The sequence below is a fragment of the Talpa occidentalis genome, unplaced genomic scaffold, assembly GCF_014898055.3.
Source record: "Talpa occidentalis isolate TD23 unplaced genomic scaffold, MPIMG_talOcc4v2.1 talOcc4.8, whole genome shotgun sequence".
In the NCBI taxonomy this organism is placed as follows: Eukaryota; Metazoa; Chordata; class Mammalia; order Eulipotyphla; family Talpidae; genus Talpa; species Talpa occidentalis.
The window spans coordinates 30,082,829-30,100,346 of record NW_023605194.1 but is presented as its reverse complement, the minus strand read 5'-3'; the positions used below and the strand labels follow the sequence as shown (position 1 = coordinate 30,100,346).

Sequence of the window (17,518 nt, the reverse complement as noted above, 5' to 3'; positions counted from 1 at the left end):
GGGCACAGATTCCTAGCCATACAGTGTCAGGCTGATGCATCCAGTAATTAATTATGGCCAGGTAATCACAGCCATTATCTTGAGCGACCAGATGATGTTAAGGTTCTTTCGAACCATAGCATTTTATAAGTCTGTAAATGCAAGGCGTTGAAGTCTTGTTTCTCGAGCCAGACTGCAAACTCCCAGCTGACTAGAGCACCCTCCTTAGAAAGTTCTTTGATTCCCACATAGACTGTCTACACAGTCTATGTCGGCACCCCAAGAACTGCATCTGGACCTTCGGGCACCTGTCTTAACTCTGAGATGACAGAAGCCGTGGTTGTTTGACTGGTTTCCCCAGATCAAAAGGAAGAGAACTAGGACATACAAGCTTTTCATAGCCAGTCTGCAGGCAAATCCCACAAAGGGAGGCAGGAAAGGATGACCAATGGCAGTTAACAAAGCCCTTCAGGGTCTGGATTTCGGGGTCAAAACTGGTTCCAGCACTGGGGAAGGATAAAGCCCCCATAAGTTGCTTATTTCACTAAGCCTATTAGATTCTTGTAAGATCAAATAGGCAGTCATGGAGGTGAGGCTCCCCGAAATCCATCCCCCAAATGATGGCTATTGCTGGATTATTGGCAAAAGGTGCAGGCGAGGAAAAGGGCTTTCCTCCCTGGGTTCTGTGTTTCAGACATAGTCTAAGTGGCTTAGTTTGTTCTGGCTGCTATAAATACTATAGACTGAATGGCTCACAAACAACACACCTTTATTTCTTATAGTTTAGAAGGCTGTGAAGTCCAAAATCAAGGCTCCTATACATGAGGAGAGCCTGGTTCCTAGTTCACAGTGTCTCAAGTTCTTGCTATGCCCACACGCGGTGGGAGTCGTGAGGGGGGCTCTCTGAGGACTCTTTGAGAAGGGCACTTACTTACCCCACTCATGAGAGCTCCAGCCACCTTCCAGAGGCCCCACCTCTAAATACCATCACTCTGGGGATTAAGCTTTTGCGTACGAATTCAGGAGAGACACAAGCATTCAGTCTATCTCTAAGAAAACACTCTTCTTGAAGTTGAGAGACTAACAATCCAACAATGCTGGGTCTTCAGATTCTTTTCTTCTGAAGGCTTGAGGATACACACAGCAACTGAGAAATCATGCACCCTCCCCAGCTGACCAGATTCCTCCTTTTCTTCCTCTCTTGTTATTGCCAAACCCTTCATTCCTAAAACTATGCCTTGCTCATAGAGATATCTAGTAAATATTTATTAATAAATAAAAAAAACATATTGAAGAGCAGTATGGATTCTAAATACCATGATTTATTAGTATATAATGACTAGAATAGTAATTCCAGCTTTTTCTTTTTCCTTCCCTTTCTACTCTGGGGATCTCAAGCTAAAGGCAGGAACTATGTGGAGTCCCAGTGGGTTTATTTAATCCAAAGCTGAGAGATTTGATCCAAAACTTTCCTTCCTATCATTTCCCATAGGCCTGGCTGTGTCATCTTTGAAGCTGAAGTCTGTGCCGTGGCAGTAATCAGGGGCTAACAAGTATTAAGATTTTATTCTCCGAGTTCTCTACATTTCATATTTCTGATCCTCACAACCTCAAAAGCCTCCTTGGTTTTTCTCTCCCTAATTGATAATCAAGGATCCCAGCCTTGGGAGCATTAAGAAATTTGCTCACAGCCACACTGTTTCTAATTTGCACAACCACATTTTTGACTCCAAAGCCAGTGCTCATTCCCTCACCAGAGGCTGTAAATTGAGAGCATTCCTGGGAGTGCAACTGAGGCCATAAATTATAGCAATCCTTGTAGGGCGCCTTAGGGGTGGCTTGGGGTGGGTTGATGACAAGGTTATAAGGAACGAAATCTTCAGCTAGCTCTCAGGTCAAAGGCAGAGCCAGCCACTCCAGCCACAGGGTGTGGCCTGAGCTCCATGCCACCTCATGGGGTAACCCTGGGCGAGGCCACCGGCCTCTCCTGACCTCGGCAACCTCATTTCCAGGCAAGAGAACATGGTGGCTGAAGTCCGCTGACAGCTTTGGAGTGCTGGGAGAATTAACTAAGAAATGATTGGGAAGCACTCGGCAAATGTAAAGTGCTATATAAATGCTTAATAGTAACAACCATCCTGTCAGGCATCCAGGGCTGCTTTTGAGCCCTGTGGTCCCTGTGTAATGATACTGAACCCTACAAAGTGCTTTGCAAATAGTAAATAATTCATCGCCAAGGCACCCCAGGGAAGCGAGAAAGTATTCCTCTTACTTTAGAGGAATTGAGATCCAACATTTGCTAGGGCTGCTCAGCCAGGAGTCCTTGCAAAGCCAAGTTTGGATCGCTGTGGTCCTCTGGGTCTGGCCAGCCTCGGCCCAGCTGCTCTGGCGGAGAGCAAACCTGAGCTCCCTGGGGCTCTGGTCAGGCATTTGTCTGTCAGTCTTGAGCTCACAGCCGTGGCTTGGAAGAGTAAGCTGCATGGGAAAATGAATCAACATAGCTGGAAGTGGAAGACACACCATGGCTTCTTGCTATCAAGGCACTTGGCCTTTGAGTAGTTTGGTTACTTCCAGGGCCTCGGAGAGGAAGAGCAGCCAAGGAGGGGAGATATTAGTACAGGGCGGCTGGGACAAGAGAATACTGATGTCAGCACCTCCATGTAAGGTCCAGGAGCTCCCTCCCCCTCGAGGGGGGTCCTGAGTTCAGCAGCCACAAGCAGGGCCCTCTTCAGACAGGGCTTGTACCCTGATCTTCCCCAGGGAGGCAGAGCTTGGGAAAACATAAGTATAACCCCCCAGGTGTCAGGGCAGAAAGTCACTCCAGAAGGGCTGCTACATGGGGCTCAAGCCCAGGACCTGAGGTTGGGTGACAAGATGGGCTGGTTAGGCCAGGAGAGGCTGGGCATTAGAACACTCCTTACTCCAGGTACCATCATGTCTGACCTGACACTCTCTCCCCTTCTGAGGCTCTTGAGGTCAAGGACCCTGTGTGGGCTCCTTCATCCTGAGATGATTGATAAAAAGGCCCATCTACCATCTTCCCAAGAAGCATGAGTGTCACACCCAACCAAAGCTGCCTTCACCATCTGTGATGCTACAGATGCAAGTAAGTAGTCTTAGGCGAGACAAGAAGACTCTGGGCTTCTCTGAAGTAGGGCCCTGAGTTAATTGAAGATATTAATAACTCCAGCTCCCCACCGACTCACTGTGTGACACAGGACAAACCGCTTAACCCCATTCCCAATGATAAAATGCAGATAACCATCCCTGACACTTCGTCCCCCATGCAGAGGGCAGATGCCCTGACAAACTAATGGGCTTCTGAATTATGGTACTCCAGTGCCAGGTCACTCCCTGGTGTTAGGACAGTGTCATGTCCCTCTTCCCTGGCCCAGGGGAGCACCTGCAGGGTAACACAGCATCAGTAGCTATAAAGCACTCAAAGGAAGAAATGAAGTGCTGAAAGGAAAAGTCATTGCAATAGATTTTAATATATATCTTTTAACCTTCAACAAAACAAGCAATTAAATATAAGAGACAGGGCGTTCCTGGTGGCACAAGGGGTTAAGCACAGCACTGTGAAGCTATCTGCAGCCTCTGAGGCACGAGTTTGATCCCAGCGGGCCAGAGAGCTTACCCACTTGGAGCAGCAGACCTCTCCTGTCTCACCCGCTGCTCCCCTCAGCAGTGTATTTCAGTAGATCCGCCTGTTCTTTCCCTGCTCTGTCTCTGGTGAATCCTTTCACCCTGCGCCACCCCCCCCGCACCTCTGACCTGTACCCTAGTTCTTGTAGGCATAAATAAATGAAACTTTGAAAAAAAAATAATAGACATAAAAATAAGAATTAATAAGTTTGGACTAACAGAAGAATTTAGACTTTGTACCCTACCAAAAATGCTGCTATTTATCGAGCATCCTGGGACATTTATAAAAGGAGGCACAAAAGGTTAAAAAAATAAAAGCAGAACTTATATATACAGCAGTCTAAAACAAAGTACACTAGAAGTTGATGACCACGTTTAAACAAACAAATGAAATTTAGCCCCATGGAAATTTAAATTAAAAAGAGGAAGCACTCTTAATTAACTCAAATCATAGAGGTTATATTTTCAATTACAGATTCTTGGGTTAAAATAATAAAAACAAAAGCGCTTTCAAAGGTTATGCCCAAAGTGGAAGCATAAACAATTTGTAATGCTAACTACTTTCATTATATACATATTTGAAGGTTATTGAAGAGCATAAAAGATACCAGAAGAAAAAATGACTCAGAGGAACAAATAGATGAAAACAACAGAAATAAAGTAAGAAATTGATACAGATAACAAAACAATTAAGCAGAAATAGGTCCTTATTTTAGGAGGAAGTGATTAATAAATCTTCTTCACACTGGTGCTTAGTGAGTGAATAAAAAGGAGAGAAAGAGAGCAATCTCTGGCAAATTTAAACAAGAAAAAAGGGAAAGACATAAACATAATTAGTTATGTGAAATGAGATGTAACAAAGGTATGAATTGCAACATTTCTTATGAAATCTCACATGGAAATTGACTTCAAGAAATACAAACATGCAAATAAAAGTCGATATAAATTTTCTCAAGAAAAAGAAAATGATTAAAATTGGTGTTAAAAAATTAGAAAAAACTAGGGGGATAGAATGATTTTATCTAGGGAATACAAAGACCATATGATGGGAAATCTACTAATATATCCATGAGATGTGTTATGAAATGAGGATGTTGACAGATACTGAAAAGACTTTGATGAAACTGAATGATAAATTCTTGAGGGTAAAAGCCCATCTTAACCTTTATTATTGCAGCTTTATTACCTTTGAAATGAAGCCTATTTTTAAAACCTTACCACCAGTAATAATGAATGTTGATTGTAAGTTCTGTCTGAGATGCTCAATATGAAGAGTGATAAGTGGAAGGCCTCCAGGAAAGGAAGTGCAGCATTATGTTATTTACAGACAATATGATTATAAACTAAGAAGACTCAAGGGGATTGACAAAAAAAAAAAAAACTGTTTAAATCAATAAGATTGTCAGGTTCAAGATAAATAAACATAAATCAAGACCATTGTTAAATGTCAATGATAATTACTAAAATGTCATAATAAGAAAATGACTTCTTTAAGATAGATTTTGAAAGCATAATCTATCCAAGAATAATTATTACAGTACATGTGTCATCAACATGAGAGTTTACTGAAATAGAAAAAGTAATATTTTAATAAATGGTAAAAAAAAATATTACAAATTTGCTACAGGGTCCCTCAAATAAGTGCAAATAAATTAATGTTCTTTCCCTTCCAATGAAGTAGTTAACACAACTACTATCAAGAAGCCAGTGGAATTTTTTAATGAAACAAGTATTTATAAAATGATTCTAAATTTTATTTGAAATATAAACAAGTGAAAAAGGTTGGAATCATTTTTTAAAAGCAGGGGAAACTCATCTGCCAAATTTTAAAGTGTATTCTAAAGTTCCAACAATTAAGTGTTTTATTGGCGGAAGAATTTTCAAACAGATCAATGGAACAGACTAAGTAAGCATAGAAAGAAATCTCAAAAATATGTAAGAATTAAGAAGATGATGAAGGGAAAAGAGGGGGGAAGAATGGATTAGTCATCAGATGGAATCTTTTTTTATAAGTGAAACCTTAGAAAATAGAAGTAAATATCTGCCAATAATTACTGATATTGAAAAGGTAGAGATGCTTAGAAGATCAATTAAAAACACCACAAAGAAAACTAGATTAAACATTTATGTATGCACATCATCAATAGCTTATAGCCAAGGTGCCACATTTTAAAAATTAAAGGCCAAGACAACTAGGAAAATGTATTTTCAACAAAGGGTTGATATTCTTATAATTTAAAGAAATCAGAAAAAAAAAACTTACCAAGATCCCAATAGAAATATGAACTGAATATAAAGGCAAATGGCCAATAAGACATAAATATATGAAAAAAATGCTCAGACTTACTAGTAATCAATGGGATGGGAATCCAAATAATAATTGTCTAGTGCATGTGAAATTGGCAAAGTGAAAATTATTTTTGTTTTTGTGTTTAACATTGAATGAAACACTTTAATATTGCTACGGGTACCATAAAACAAACTCTGGGGGAGAGGGAATACGCAAATTGTGCACATTTTCTGGAAATATATTTGACAACATATATTAGGTATCCTAAAAATAATATTTTCATTTGATATTTCATTTCCACAAATATATCCTTAATAAAAAAAAGAGCACCAAAATATAAAAGAACAGGATCCACACAGTCTTATCTGAGTACGTAATTACTTTGCATTTAATTGCTACATACATTTTTTACATGATTCACATTTTTAATTAGAAAAATTAAATTTTTTAGCTTTCTATTTTGAGATCATTGAGATTCACATGCAGTCATAAGAAAACATAATACAAAGTTTCAGTTTCTGGCAATAGTAATATCTTACATAATTACAGCACAATGTCACCACCAGGAAATTCATACTGATAGAGTGCCATTAATCATATTTCTCCTGGGATGTGGAGAAAAAGGAACTCTCCTGCACTGCTGGTGGGAGTGCAAACTGGTCCAACCACTATGGAAAGCTGTGTGGAGATTCCTCAACCTGCTAAAGATAGAGCTTCCATATGATGCAGCAATTCCACTCCTAGGTATTTACCCAAAGGACACAGAAACATTAATTCCAAAGGGCAACTGCACCCCTATGTGTATAGCAGCACTATTTACAATAGCTAAACTTTGGAAACAACCCAAATGCCCAAAAATAGATGACTGGATCAAGAAGATGTGGTACATATACACCATGGAATATTACTCAGCATTCAAAAAAGATAAACACATGCAATTTGCAGCAACATGGATGGCGCTGGAAGGGATCATGCTCAGCAAAATAAGCCAGAAAGAAAAAGAAAAATACCAGATGGTCTCACTCATAGCAGGAATCTAGAAAACCTAAATAAGGGACCAGGGAAAAGAATAACTATAAGAAAAAATAAAATTCAACAAGCAACTATAAACCAGAGATACACTATGGGGGTTGGGGGGAAAGGCAGGATTAGGGACAAAATAAGGGGGGTGCAATTGTGTGGGGAATATAAAAATAAAAATAAAAATAAGAAAAAAAATAAGAAAGAAAGAAAGAAAGAAAGAAAGAAAGAAAGAAAGAAAGAAAGAAAGAAAGAAGAAAGAAAGAAAGAAAGAAAGAAAGAAAGAAAGAAAGAAAGAAAGAAAGAAAGAAAGAAAGAAAGAAAGAAAGAAAGAAAGAAAGAAAGAAAGAAAGTCATATTTCTCCTGCATACTTGTTCATTAGTGTAGTATAATTGTATGCAATTTCACCACATGTGTAGATTAGTGGGACTACCACCACACAAAAATACAGCCCATCGCCACAAGACCCTTGTATCTGCATAGCCACATTCACCGCCTTCCTTAACCACACCTAACTCTTGGTAATCTCTTATCTGTCTAGCTCTATCATTTTATCATTTTAAGAACTTATATATCAATAAATGGAATCAGACTGGAATTGACTTTTTTCATGCAGCTTAATTCCCTTGAGATCAGCCAAGTTGTCACATGTGCTAAACACATATTCCTTTATATTACTGAGTAGGGTTCCATGGTATGGCTGTATCACTGTTTACCTGTTCATCCCCTGAGAGATATTTGAGTTGTTTCCAGTTTTCACCTGCTATGAATATGTATGTACAGGCTTTGTGATATTACTCTTAAAACAAAATAACTAAATAAGCAAGCAAACAAATACAACATACAGTTCAAATTACAACCACAGGTGAATAACTAAATAATGGGAAATTGCATTTTTGGTGTCATTTAAAATTATGTTTAATTGGCATATTCAATGAGCTAGATCTGAAGGTACACACAGAAAAAAAAAATATTCCCTCCAATCACTGTGTTTAGGAATGGAATTTCTAATACCCTTTGTGGAGACGCATTGAGAAAAGGAGGCACAATGGTGGGACACTGTGGGACTATTTCACACCAGATCTTTATCAAACTGAGCAAACCCAGGATAGACAGGAACAGAAACCCTTTAGTGTGGGGAATTACCAGGGGAAGTCATTAAAATGCAGATTTTGGGGCATGGACCCAAAGATTCTGATGATGCTGCTGGGATAGGATTTCTATATTTGCCCCCAGTGGGTCTGATGGAGGTGGTTCCGTGACCCCTGCCCCCCAAGCCAGGAATAAGATCTCGAGGAATCTGCCTCAAATTAGGCAAATGACAGCAGATGAAATTTGTCTCTTGTATGGCAAGGTTCTAAGTACCTACAGAAAAACTGCAGACTCATTATAAAAGTCAACCCACAGAAGTTTTTGAATACCCAAAAAGTAGATTTGTTGAGAATATAAAGTTTTCTGGCAATTTCTGCTCATAAGGTCAACAAACCTACCCTGACCCTCATCAGAAGTAACAACCTGTCCAGTCTCCCAGCTTCACTCCCAATAGCACTGAACCTCCACTCTCAGAAAATCATCTTTAGCCAAAATACAAAAATGCAGCAATGTAAGATCGACGGAACCTTGAAGGGCCATTTTGTCCATTAGCTTCACCTGGTACCATGTGGCACTTTGGTATAGACTGGATCATTGAACAGCAGAATTATTTTGGTATTCTTAACTGCACTTAAACAAAGTAATTTCTGAGTGAAGGTAGAATTGTGGAAAAATATCCTAACACTCTTCTTCCTGTCTACAGGAACCTGCTCCAAGGACCCTGCCATCCTCCAGGAGTGGAGCAGCCTACTGACTCTGCCAGATGTAACAATAGCAGCAGCATCTGGACAAGAGGCATTCGAGACACTAACCTCATGATGGTCCTGGGGTAAGGGCCACTATCCCCATCTGGCAGACCAGAACTGATTTGCCACGTGTAAGACTAATGTCAGATATGAATCTAGTATTCTCTGGCTCCCAACTCGTACCGTTCGCACCAAACCATGCTGCCCATCAGCTGCAGATTTGTTTTATTTAACAACCCCCTCCCCAATTTTCTTATGGCAACATGCAATCCTATGCTTTGAGAACCACAAGGGTACCATTAGCCAGAAATAGATGGCTCAAAGATGCTTGTCTGCTTGGGAAATGTTCGTGCCTCTGTGAGCTGGCTGAGCACTACATGGAGAGTCTGTGAGAGGAAGGACAGTCTTCCTCCTATCGCCTCTGTAGCCTCAGGCTTAATAGGTGGAAGCTCTCCCTGAAGCACTGCTAAGTAAACAGGAACTAAACCATGTCTCAGGCTCTGTGCTAAAGTCTTGGCATTTATCTCATGGAATCTCTTGACAGAGACAGTGATTGTGCACATCAACGACTGTCCTCCTATCATTCTAAGTTATAGAATCCCGTTAGGATTTTTGGTTAGGAAAAAGAAATGCACCACCTTTTTATTTACCTGCCTCCTTTGTGGTTAAAGGTAGTCTGTGACTGATTTTAAGCAGTGGAATGGAAATGAACTATCCCACGGAAATGCTTTCAAGTCTATTTAAGCTGGCAGTTCCCTGACTTTCTGCTTTCTTCCTGCTGCCAGGCTAGAATGCTGATATGATGGCTGGAACTTTTCAACCAACCTGGACCAAAAGGTGATCTTGGGAATGAAAGTTATACAGCAGGGTGCAGAGATGAAAGAGGGGAACTTGTATCAGTACATAATTATGGGATCGCCTCTGTAGTGCTGGGCTGCCCGAATCAGATTTTCTTAAGCCGCTAAGATTTTGGATTTCCCCTATTCTATCGCAGTTTAACTTAACCCAAAACATTATAAATTGTCTAATTCTGAAAGGTAGACAAGGAAAATTCAGACTTGACTACTGAATTTTCTACTCCTCTGAAATTATGGTATATAGTAAACTCAGGTTAAATCTTCATGCACTGCAAAACTGGTCCAACCACTATGGAAAGCTGTGTGGAGATTCCTCAACCTACTAAAGACAGAGCTTCCATATGATCCAGCAATTCCACTCCTAGGTATTTACCCAAAGGACACAGAAACATTAATTCCAAAGAGCACCTGCACCCCTATGTTTATAGCAGCACTATTTACAATAGCTAAGCTTTGGAAACAACCCAAATGCCCAAAAATAGATGACTGGATCAAGAAGATGTGGTACATATACACCATGGAATATTACTCAGCAATTAAAAAAGATAAACACATGCAATTTGCAGCAACATGGATGGAGCTAGAAGGGATCATGCTCAGCAAAATAAGCCAGAAAGAAAAAGAAAAATACCGGATGGTCTCACTCATAGCAGGAATCTAGAAAACCTAAATAAGGGACCAGGAAAAGAATAACTGTAAGAAAGAAAAAATCAAAATCAACAAACAACTATGAACCAGAGACACAATTTGGGGGGGGGGGCGGGGAAAGGAGGGATTGGGGTCAAAATCGGGGGGCTGCAATTGTATGGGGAATATAAAAATAAAAAATTAAATTAAAAAAAAACTTCACACACTGCAGAGCACCCCAAAATGTCCCAGAGGTGTGTTCTTTTCTCCACAATAGGAAATGATGACCAACCATCAAGAACTGGAGTCGGTGAATGGTGTCCCACAAATGGGTTCTTCATGCCCTTTCTCTGCTACTTGTGGTTAAACAAAAAGCAAAAGGCTGCCTAGGTTTAACCTTGATGTGTGAAAGAAAAAATATTTAAATACTGCCCTCAGCTGACTGCTTTCAGCTACTCGTTCAGTTACTCAGACCCATTAATTATGACGACAATAATTACATAATGCATAAAATATACTATATAGATAAAGCATGTGATTAAATAATTTTTTATGAGCTCTTATGGGATCACTCCAGAATAATGAGCAGGGTTAATAATATTGTCAAATTAAACATACCTCATTTCTATGCCCATTGCCCAGACATTTACCTACCTGGACTTCAGTGTCCTCATCCATAAAATGAGGGGCTTGAATGAGATGCTCAGGAGTCTTTGGGTCTCTGGGATCTGTCAGCTAAAGTCTGGCTGTTTTAGGCCCTGGGAGAAAGAGGACCATTATTTTGGAATATGGGATTTGACTTGGAAAACTGAGAAAGATCCTTACCACAATATGAAAGTGATTTTTTTCCCTTCTTGGAGATGCACAGCACTGTTTGCTTCCAACATTTAAGACATGCTCCCTACAGCAAAGCACATCCCAATAGTCTCTGGGTGGCAGCACACAGGTGATATGGAAATAAGCAGGAGGGGCTGCATGTGGTGGGAAATGACTGGCTGCTGCTCCCCTTGCCTGTCTACTGCTTCCCCAGACCAAGGAGAATGATACCTTAGCACTCCTGTAAGCCACTTGTGGAATGCTGAAAAGTGCTGAATTCAATCAGGTGAAAATCAAGAAAAGCAAACATTTTGCTTTATTTTTCTAGTTATCAAATTTATTTGCTTGTTTTGTTTTTTTTCTAAAATGTAAATAAACTATGTAAGGTTTAAGATCTTGTAATAAACTATCCAAAAGCAACTCAGGGCAACTTGCTGGGGGCCCTAGGCTTGTGTGTTCTCATTCTGCCCTTTTTGTCCCCACCCTAGTCCCAGGAACCACTGGGCTGGCTAAAACTGCTGAGCCATAGTGTAGACAGCAGAGCCCATCTGTCATTCTGATGGCCTCAGACTTGAGGTCAAGTTTGTTCAGCCTGATGGACAAGCCCCAGTCCTTCCGCTAGTGGCAGTGATAATCTTCCACCCAAAGGCTGGCCTTGGTTGGAGATTCAAGGAAAGGCCTTGAAAGAGCGAAAACCTAGCTATCCTCCCAGTGTGTTGAATGATGAATTTGATTTTGGCTCTACTGGAGGTCAGATGGCCATCACCCAGATGTCAGCCTTCCTGTACTTCATTGTTCACTAGTAGAAGCAAGGGCCAGGGGCCAGGGCTAGGATTCTGGAGTTAGAGACCTTCCTTCTAACTTTAGTTCCACTGTTCACTTCCTTAAGCCTTGGTTTTCTCTGTGTGAAACATAAATATTCTATCTACATTAACACATATATATTAAAAACCATCATGTGTCGAGTGTTACGATAGAGTCGAGAGAGATTATAAGGAACAAAACTGCAGAGGATGTTACAATGTGTTGCCCAAAAAGCCTCAGTAAGGAAGGACTTGCTATTTCTACTCTGGAGGTGTTATGGGTGGGGGCCTCCATCTTCACAGAATGTATCAACTCTGAGCCCCTAGACTCAAAGGCCACTGTTCTGGGGCTGGCCTCTGTCCAATGACTGACCGAAGCCAAAAGATGAAGAACTGGCAAGCTCAGCCCAACTTCAGACACCTTTAAAAGGCTACTGCATCCCCAATGCTCCAGAAGTCCCAGCTTCTCTCTCCACCCACATCTGCTTCTAGCCTCTCCTTTCCATGGGGGTTGGTCCCAGAGCCCTCCTTAACAGGCATCCCTCCAGTTAAACCCCATCTTCAGTGTCTGCTACCCAGGAATTCCAACCTGTAACAAAGACAACCTTCCCTCATTCAGGCCACCAACTTGGGAGAGAAATGATAAGGCAATTTTGTGAGGAAAGGAAAGAAGAGCAAACAAGATGTACATCAAAGTTAGCACAAAACTGTGGAAGATTTGAGTTGCTTTTTTCTAATGGTTTGAAGTGAGTTGAGTGCCTTGTAAAAACCTCTCTCATTGGGCCTCCCTGGTGGTGCAGCGGTTGAGCGCTGGGTTGCAAAGCTGCCCGCAGCCTCTGCAGCGCCGGTTCGATCCCGGGCTGCTTCCCGGCCACCAGAGGAGGGTCCCACATGGCGTGCAGACCTCTCCTGCCGCCCGCTGCTCCCCTCAGCAGTGTACTATGGTCCTTCTGCCTGCTCTGCTCCCCGCTCTGGCTCTGGTGAATTCTCTCACCCTCCCACACTTTTGACTGTACCAAGTGCTTGTATAAATAAATAAATATTAAAAAATAAAAAAAAAATCTTTAAAAAAAAAAAAAAACCTCCTCATTGCTCAGAGAGAAAGTCTGCATGTCTACCCTTCCCTGTCTTCAAAAGCCCATTCTCAGTATTTTGCTTGCTGAGGGTCCAGCCAGGTGTGGCATTATCCAGTTCCCCTGAGGACCCAGACAGAGGGTACTTAGAGTACTCCAAGGACATCTCTTGGCTCATCTCTGCCAAGAGCGTATTACAAGTTCAAGTCCAGAGGCCACAATAAGGAGAGAGCTGCATGACCCCAAGTGCAGCTGACAACTTTCCAAGTTCCACAGTGCTATAACCAACTCTGCAGAAGCAAAATCCTTGGCTCCAAACCACTAATGAACTTCTTCTAGCTCCAGGTTTAATTAGTTTTCATTGCAATATTAATGATCCTAACAAACCATTTCAACTTTCCTGTTGCACAGCTGGAATTCTTTTATTTGGCATTTGGTCTCTTTATAAGAAAATCCCACACGCATTCTCCTCCCCGCCTGCCCCATCAAGAGGGAATAAGATCACATTCTTACTTTGCTTATCACTTTGGCCAGCCCAGGGACAGTAACTTTAATAATTTTGAAACTGGGAGCATTAAACACATCACAAACTGCCATACAAATAACATATAATATAACTCCAGGATTTTAATTAAAGTGACTAATATATGTACCAATCCTAAAATCTCTGTAGTACCATTAGGCCACACGCATGGACATTATTGGGAGGTTTAAAATTTGCACAAGGTGTGTCATTAGTTGATCCAAGGCCTTCCAGATCTAGAGTTTTCACCTGGGACTCAGAATTCATTTGTTGGGCACTTTGGACTGCCCAGCCAGAGGCAGCACTATTTTCATTAGTGACTATGAAAAATGATTAAAACTTGCTACCACTTCAGGTTTATGTGGAGGACAGGTTTGGCTGCCTGGCAGAGCAATCAGGCATTTGCTGATAGATTCCAATGGCTTTTTATGTTTTCTGCCTCTCCAGTGGAAGAGAACAGCAAACTGATGTGTGATGGAACTCTGTCCAGCCTGCTTCCAGAAATTCTCCAATCCAGCTTCAATGGGGAGTGCTCTGCATTTATACGCGCAGCCACTGGATTTTAGGTCCAGTGTCCTTCCACGCAGAAACTGGGACTTGCGTGGCACTGCTGAGTGATAACTGGTAGAAACTAAGTCTCCCACAGAAAGGCCCAAAGCCTCAGTTTCAAGGACCCATGATGAACTTAAGCTCAGTCTGGCCAGTTGCAATGTCCAGCACTCATGCTGTGTGGGGCAGCAGGATTGAACCTGCAGGGAGGGTCCAACCTCAGAGATACAGCCCCTGTGACCCAGTTCCAGCAGGCACCAGGAGCAGGAGTCAGGAGCCAGAGAGGCAAACTAACCACAAGAAGGAAGTGAGGAAAGGGGACAGTTGTGGATATTCACACTGGAGATGGACAGCAAACCCCTCAGGAGTTTGTTCTCTAGTGGAGAAGGAGCTCCTAATTTTTCTCTAGTATTTAGGAATGGAAGGCCTTTAGTGCCCACTGCAAGGGAGCAGCTTCTGTCAGGACTACTGATTCCTCCTTAGGGGAGGCCCCTTGCCCCACTACTGAGTCATCCAGGCCAGCGCCACTCCTCTACCAGTGGTCCCCAAACCAGTGTCCTTGCCTCTGGCTGGGCCCCACTCCCCATATCCTTAGAGTGTGGCTGTAGCACACACACTAGCCAGAACCTTTCCTTAAATTTAGACTGGACCACATCCCTTTCTGCTTAGCACCTCTTGAAACCCATAGTGCTATCAGCTACATTGATAAAAGGGACCCAGCACTCCTGAGGTTCCAGTGAGACTGCCCATGGCACTGCCCAGGACTTCAAACAGGGCCCCAAGCTCTCACTACTGGTGAGAACTCAGTAGTGGGGAAAAGGAAAGAGGAAAAGAGTTTTTTAAAAATGCTTACCCACAGTTGTGAAATATGTTCAAGTAAGTTTACTATGAAATATGCAAGACCTATATTTTTTAAAAATATTAATACTAGTGAAAAAAATAAAAGGCAATGTGAGAAAGGCATATACCTGCCAGATTTCAAGATTTACTATGAGCTAGAGTAATCAATACTGTGGCATATGTGGTTTGGCATAAGGACAAACAAGATTACCTTAAAGTTTTCAGAGAGGAAAAATAAAATTGAGTTGTCTACAAAGGAAAACCATCCATACTTTCAACCATGTATCAACATGCTGGATGCTAGGAGATTATGAAACAATGCTTGAAAATCCTGGTAGGAAATTTATTTTGAATCTAAAAATTCAAATAAACAATCAAAAAAGAGAATAAGAGAGTCAGGATTACTATAAACCTTCTCTGAAGGTCTAAGACACAACATGGATCACACATTTAAACATTGACTGCAAAATGATATCTTTTAGGAAAAAATTAGGAACTATCATTGGGATCTAGAGTTAGATAATGAATTCTTACACTTGAAAGCAAAAGCACTCATTTATAAAAGGAAAAAAATTGAAAGTTGAGTTATATCAAAATTAAAAATGTTTGGTCTGCAAAAGATCTTATTAAAAGGATGAAAAGACTGAAGGAAAATATTTGCAAACCACAAATGCCTTGTATCTAAGTATATAAAGAACTTTCAAAACTCACTTAAGAAAAATAAAAAGCAAATAACCCAGCTAGAAAATGGACAAAAGGCACCACCAGCTATTTCACCAGAGAAATTTACAGAGGGCACACCTGGATTTCACACACACTCTCACCACTGCAAGGCCATGCAAGATCAAGTGTGAGGAAAGGTTCTTAGCTCTAGTCTTCCTGGGGTTACTGTTTGTTTATTTGTTTTAATTTGCTAGTCCCTCTTCAAATCTTTTTCACTTGGTATAGCAGGATGTCCTCTGTCATCTCTGGGATAACTCAGCATGTTTTCTCCTTATGCAATGTCAGTTTCCAAGGACAGTCTTTACAAGAAATGACGCTGGAGCAATTAGACATTCATAGGCAAAAGGAGGGCTGTACCCGAACTTTCTCCAGACATGTGAGGACCCCACAGGTTTGCCAGCAACCCTCATAGATCAGAACACTCAGGCCAGTTCACAGCCTCAATATCATGGTACCAAATGCCTCCCCTTTGAGGCTACTCCCTTACTCAGAGCCAGGCCCTTCAGCAAGAGGGAGATGCCACCTATATTTTCAAGATTTCTTATCTGACCTGAGTGATTGAAGCCCTTGGATGCCAGATCTTGGGCTCTGTCTGACCCCAGACCCTTTAGTCTAGCACAGATTCTTGGGTGAGGCTGGATATCTCAGAGACCTTGGAGAAAGGACAGGTCATACTCAGATTGGACTGTCCCCTGGGAAGTGGTGTTGCACACCAACTGGTCTATACTTGATGTCTCCAGTCACTGACCTTGATTCTGACCTCAGCTGAGATCAAATCTAACCTTGATATGACAGCAGAGCCTCAAGGTGGCTTTGTCTCTTCTTGTTTTACCCAGGAGAAAACTGTCTGAGCCTGGAGGAGGCCAGCTGTCTCCCATGGTCAGCGAGAGACACAGAAGGGACAGACCCAGGGCCTGTGTGACCCCAGAGCCTGCGTTCTTTCCATGCACCATAAAATACACTCAAGTCATCTTCACTCACTGAAGAGTATGACACGGTGACAGCTGACCAGACTCTGTGAGTGTCGTGGCTATGAGCCAAGCTGCAAATCACACCACATCACCACGAAAGCCGAAATAACAAGCGCCTCTGTGTGGCCTGCTTACTCCAGCTGTCTTCGCTCAACCGGATCTATTGACGATTCACTAATCCAAGCGATAGCTGAGGACTGACCCACAGTCTCAGCCGATGCCAAGCCCCAGGCAACACATAGCCTGCACCCAAGCCCTCTACTTAGCTGGGGTCAGTTCTCTGTCAATGAGTCCCCATCAGAGTCAGGATTTCCCTTGCTCCAGGTGCCTGTGACTACAGAGCAGCAGGCCCCCTGCATGCTTTTGTCCCTCTCTTGCAAACCCCTTTCCTCAGGCTTCCTCATCTGACCAACCATCTCAGTAAATTTCCTTGTGACAACAAGCTGCTTGTGGACTGCATGGTGACCCTCAAAAGGGATGTCCGCATCCTATTCCCCAAACCTATGAATACCCCCATATTTAGAAAAGGAGTTTCCACAGATAGCATTAAGGTTCTATGATGAGGCATCATCCTGGAGTATCCTGGTGGAACCTAAACCCAGTGACAAGTGCCCTTGCATAAGAGGAAGGTAAAGAGACATTTGAGACAGACACCACAGGAGGAGGCAATGTGACACAGAGGGGGCATGGGGTGATGCGTCCAGCAAGCCCTGGAGTAAGCAAGGTCTCTAGAAGCTGAGGAGGCAAGATAGGACCCTCCCTGGCACCTTCAGAGGGAGAGTGGCTCTGCCCAGACCTGGGTTTCGGACTTCTGACCTCCAGAACTGTGAGAGCGTGAGCTTTTGTTGCTTCAAGCTGCTCAGTGCGCCATAATTTGTCAGAGTAGCCACAGGAAAGCAACACGCAAGCTGATTTGTGTTTCTGACTGTCCAGCATGAGTTACTATTTGCAGGAGAATTTGTG

General features: G+C 42.1%; 1 long non-coding RNA gene across 2 annotated transcripts in view; it reads right to left on the bottom strand.

Annotated features, from left to right (window-relative positions):
* The window catches only part of LOC119234427 (uncharacterized), a 55,880-nt gene that overhangs the window by 21,600 nt on the left and 16,762 nt on the right, over positions 1–17,518 (bottom strand). For both annotated transcript variants that reach the window (XR_008549864.1, XR_005122612.2), the window contains one exon: positions 10,912–11,015. This is a non-coding gene — a long non-coding RNA (uncharacterized LOC119234427). The remainder of the gene's footprint in view (positions 1–10,911; positions 11,016–17,518) is intronic.